This window comes from Gossypium arboreum, chromosome 10 (genome assembly GCF_025698485.1).
Source record: "Gossypium arboreum isolate Shixiya-1 chromosome 10, ASM2569848v2, whole genome shotgun sequence".
Classification (NCBI taxonomy): Eukaryota; Viridiplantae; Streptophyta; class Magnoliopsida; order Malvales; family Malvaceae; genus Gossypium; species Gossypium arboreum.
The window spans coordinates 102,726,679-102,732,087 of NC_069079.1; the positions used below are offsets into that span (position 1 = coordinate 102,726,679).

Genomic DNA, 5,409 nt, shown 5'->3' on the forward strand with positions numbered 1-5,409 from the left:
CATCTTAGCCAAATACCGGAAGCTCATTACTCGACTGAGCGAATATCATTCGAAGGGAATCAACTAATTTCAAGCACATACGAACATACCTCATTGCTGGAATTTTTCAAGCGTATTAACTGAAATTTTACAGCAAGAACGCTCGTTCTCGAATCATGTACCTTCGAATTTAACCGGATATAACGACTAGCTCAAATGCCTTGGGACAAACCCGGTTATAGTAACTTCGCACGAATGCCTTCGGGACTTAACCCGGTTTAGTAACTCGCACAAATGCCTTCGGGCTTAACCCGGATTTATTAACTCGCACAAATGCCTTGGGCTTAACCCGGATTTATTAACTCGCATTTAACGCCTTCGGATCTTAGTCCGGATATGGTCACTTAACACAAAGCCTTGGGACTTAGCCGGACATCATTCAAATAGCCAAGCACAATTATCAATAAATCATGACACATTCAGTATTTCATTCTCATTAGCAAAATTCAAACACAAGTCACTTATCACATTTGCAATTTCGCTCAATAGCCACACACAAAGAGCATGATCTAATCAAATCATAATCTAAGTTCCATTACTCGAGAACTTACCTCGGACGTGGTCGAACGATTTCGACGGCTATTCGACGACTTTTTCCTTCCCTTATCGGATTTAGCTCCCTTTGCTCTTGAGCTTAATTTAACAAATAAATTGGTTTTATCATTTGAGCATCGAAGAGGAATTCAAGGTACTTAGCCCACATATTTTCATTAGACATTAAAGTCACATATGTACGAAATCATGAATCAACTCAACATATTAGTTAGTACTCTCCTTAGCCAGATTTTCTAAGCCAAGAATAGGCATCAATATGCTTGCCTCTAACCGAATGCATGCACACCATTTCCCCTCATGTGGCCGAATATGCATGTCCATGTTGAGGCCAATTATACACTTAATACCACACAAAAAAAACAGCATACATTTTACTAACTAACGCATTCCATACTGTAACTCAATACACATCTATCATTTCCTTCATAACCGAAACATCATCACAAGCAAATATACACCTTGAAATAGTATACATGTCATACCAATACATCATGTGCAAACATATATTCATGTAGGTGCAAGGGCGAATCTCAAGTTGCTTATATCCAAATATAAACACATATCCAAAGCTCAAATCTTACTTACCATGCAACATGCATGAATCGTACTTATGGATATACCATGGCCGAATACACCACCACACCATACCGTTTCAATTTGGTCATGGTTAAACAAAGAACTTAGTATCTCATTCAAAATGCTAAAAGAAAATCTAAGAGTCCTCAATCCCCATCACATGTATCATTATCAAGCTTGATATTTAGCATGCAATGGCATTAACACCACATCCATTTTGGCGAATATCATTTCATGACATAGCAAAGATTTGAACCATGGGCTAATAAAACATCAAGCTAGCAACTAAAAACATGCATGAATCCCATGGCACAACCTCAAACATACCTTAATCTTGACACAAGTATGGCCAAACTTCCTCCTAATCCCCTCCAAACCAAGCATGAAGCAAGAACCCTTCCTTCTTCCTTAGAATTTCAGCTCAAAGAAAATGAAAAAAGATGAACAACAATTTTTTCTTCTCTTTCCTCTACTCACGGCAATGGGAGGGGAGAGCCTTCACACACAATGTTTTTATTTTTATTACCCATGCATCTTATTTTATTTCTCCTTACATAATGCACTTACAAAACATGTTTCATGACATGTCTTGCCCATATTTCCTTGTCATGGCCGACCACTAGCTATTAGGGGGAAATTTGACATGCAAGTCCATTGTTTTGCATGCATGCTTTAAATTAGTCATCACACATTTCCCCATCATACTTTCAAAGTTTTCTACTAGGTCCTTTCTAGTGAAATTCACATTTATAACTCTAAATTAAAACATCAAAAATGTCACACATGAGTTAACACATATTATAGGCAATAAAATAAATATTAAATTATTTTTATGCCTCGGTTTTGTGGTCCCGAAAACACATTCCGACTAGGGTCGTTTTAAGGCTGTCACAGTGTGGCTCGATACGTAGGGAATTTTTAGCCTTGTTTCCACACGGCCAAGGACATGCCTGTGTTTCCAGGTCGTGTGGGCCACTGTACCTGCACAAAAACACTAAAAATAGCTAAAATAAACTAGTTAGTGGTGTTAGTGCTCGGGTTGCCTCCCAAGAAGCACTTATTTAGAGTCTAAGCTCGACTTACCTCTCATTCGCATGATTACGGTGGATTGAGGAGTTGAAACTCCTCACTTCTGCTATCAATTCTATTATCCTCATAAAGTTTAAATCGAGTAATATTCACCTTGAAAGTGCCAAATTGAGAATGATTTACCTCGACTGTACCGTATGGGAAAACATTCAGTACCGTGAAGGGAGTCACTCCGTTTGTATTAAGCTCTTAGGTAGCAATTCGGGGGTCCTTTTCATCTAAAAATACTTTATCCCCAGCCTTAAATTTCCCTGTTTCATTCCTATGCTTATCGAGGTGTCGCTTTGATTCATCGTGTGGTTTCTCCTTGACATGTGTTCGCCATTCGTCTAGTTCATCGATCTGAAGCCTTCATTCTTCATAAGTCACTCTGTTTTTGTTGCATAGATTAGACTGGAGCTCCACCATATTCTTCCTAGGGGAGTCCTGCAAAGGAGGTTTAGTTGCAACATTATTAAGGTTAATAGAACTTAAACTATCGTCTCAATTACTAGATAGTTTAGCAGAATCATGAGCTTGAAGTTTAATCGTGTCATCACCTACATGAAGTACCGATTCACCTGTGCCAACATCAATGATAGTTCTAGCAGTTGCTAAAAAGGGTCTTCCTAAAATTAAAGGCACGTTGTTGTCCTTTGCCATGTCTAGAACAAAAAAAATCAATTGGGAATATAAATTTATCGATTTTAACAAGTACGTCTTCAATAATACCCCAAGGAAATCTGATTGTTTTATCTGCTAATTGAATGCTTATCCTAATTTGTTTGGGTTTCCCAAGACCTAGTTGTTTAAACATTTTATAGGGCATGACATTAATACTTGCCCCTAAATTAGCCAAAGCATTGTTAACATTTAGACTAGCAATTAAACAAGGGATCGTAAAACTCACTGGATCTTTCAATTTGTTGGGTAGCTTATTCTGTAGTGTGGCCGAGCAAACTGCGTTCAACTCCACATGCGACGCCTCATCCAACTTCCACTTATTTGCTAAAAGCTCCTTTAAAAATTTAACTGCATTTGGCATCTGCGAAAGAACTTCAATAAACGGTAAGTTAATATGTAATTTCTTTAATAATTTAAGGAATTTACTAAATTGTTCATCCGAGTGGTCCTTCCTTGTCGTAGTGGGGTATGGCATACGAGGTTTATATTCTCTACTTATCGGTTTTTGCTCACTGTGGTTCACCTCGTCCTTACCTTTACTTACCACAAGTCCTTGCTTCGGTTCTAGTTCAATTTCAACTAACCCTTCTTCATCTCGAATAGTAATCGCATTAAGTTGCTACCTTGGGTTAGTGTCAGTATTACCTGGTAAGCTACCTTGTGGTCGCTCGGAAATTAACTTAGCAAGTTGTCTTATTTGAGTTTTGAGCCCTTGAATTGATGCGTACTAATTTTTAAGGGCTATCTTGGTATTCTAGAAATGAGTTTGTGACACCGAGATGAATTTCGTTAGCATCTCCTCAAGGTTCGGCTTCTTTTCCTGCTGGTAAGGTGGTTGTCGAAAACCTGGAGGATGTTGTGGCCATTGATTTCCTTGCCCACCCCACGAGAAATTGGGATGGTTCGTGTAACATACATTATAAATGTTACTGTATGGGTTATTTTGAGGTCTAGAATTATTATTACCCATATATTGAACTTGTTCCTCCTCGGTGCTAGGGTTGAAGGTTGGATAATCTGTGTGGTGTACTCCTACTCCATTTGAATCACACCTCATCACTGGGTGTACTTGAGTAGAACCATACAAACTGTCAATCTTTTTATTTAAAGGTTCTACCTGGTTAGATAGCATAGTAACTGTGTCGAGGTTGAAAACATCAGCAGCTTTTGTCGGCTTCATTCTCATGACTTGCCACTCATAGTTTTTTAGTGAAATTTCTTCAATAAATTCATAAGCCTCTTCAGGTGTTTTGTTGTTTAACGTTCCACCGGTGGCTGTGTCGATAAGTTGCCTTGTAGAAGGGTTCACACCGTTGTAAAACGTCTGAACTTGCAGCCATAGAGGTAACTTATGGTGAGGGCACCTTATCAATAAGCCCTTCTACCTCTCCCATGCATCATAAAGAGTTTCTAAATCCAGCTGCAAAAAATAAGAGATATCATTCCTTAATTTAGCCGTTTTAGTAAAAATTTTTCGGTCATTTGTTCCCAAGTTGTGATTGACCCTCGTGGTAATGAGTTCAACCACTGTTTAGCTTTGTTTGTCAATGAGAATGGAAACAACCGAAGGCGAATGGAATCATCAGAAATGCCATTGATCTTAAAAGTGTCGCAAAATTCCAGAAAATTTGCTAAATTAGTGTTTGGATCCTCGTCCTGCAAACCATCAAACTGAACAAACTATTGTATCATTTGAATCGTGTTAGGTGTTAGATCAAAATTATTTGCAGCAATAGCTGGACTAACTATACTCGATTCAGCTCCTGTTAAAGTAGGTTTAGCATAATCATACATAGTACGAGGAGCAGGATCCTAATTTACTGGGTTCGTAACAGCGACATGAGGTAGCGGATTATTATGATTATCAGCCATCTCCTCGGTTGTGGCTTGAATATCGTCCTCTTGCCCTTCCTCTATGTATCGTAGGCTTTGCCTTATCTCTCATTGGTTTCTGCGAGCTGTGCCTTCAATCCCACTTTCAAAAAGTAGAGCTTCTGACGGGTTTCTTCTAGTCATAAACTATAAAAACCTGCTAGAAGTAAATAAAAGAAAATTTAGTAATTTAAGCAAAAATAAAATTAAATTGCAATAAAAAATATAAAATGGCTAAATTAATAAAAATTAAGCGCTTCTAATATCTTAGTCCTCGGCAACGACGCCAAAAACTTGATTGTCGTGAAACTAACTAAAAATTTGACTTAAGGTAAGCGCACCATCGAACAGTAGTATAGCTATGGTGAGACCGGAAATATTGTATCAACGAGGACTAAAAGTATTAGTAATTACTATATTTTTATTAACTAGCCTAAAAATTAAAGGATATTTTTAAACTAAACTAATTTTCTAATTTAACTAAGATTACGACAGAGATGAAAGCTGGAAAATACTTTAGAAAAAACCAATGGAGAAGACAATACCTAAGAAAAAATCCACGTAGACTTCACTTATTACCTTTGACTTAGACAATTTATTCACTTGACTTATTCT

At 37.7% G+C, this 5,409-nt stretch overlaps 1 non-coding gene across 1 annotated transcript; it reads left to right on the top strand.

Moving 5' to 3' along the window:
• The first annotated feature begins 4,268 nt into the window (after nt 1-4,268).
• On the top strand, nt 4,269-4,375 carry LOC128282699 (small nucleolar RNA R71). The gene has a single exon (XR_008273053.1). It is a non-coding gene; the product is annotated as a small nucleolar RNA R71 (small nucleolar RNA).
• Nucleotides 4,376-5,409: the final 1,034 nt, after the last annotated feature.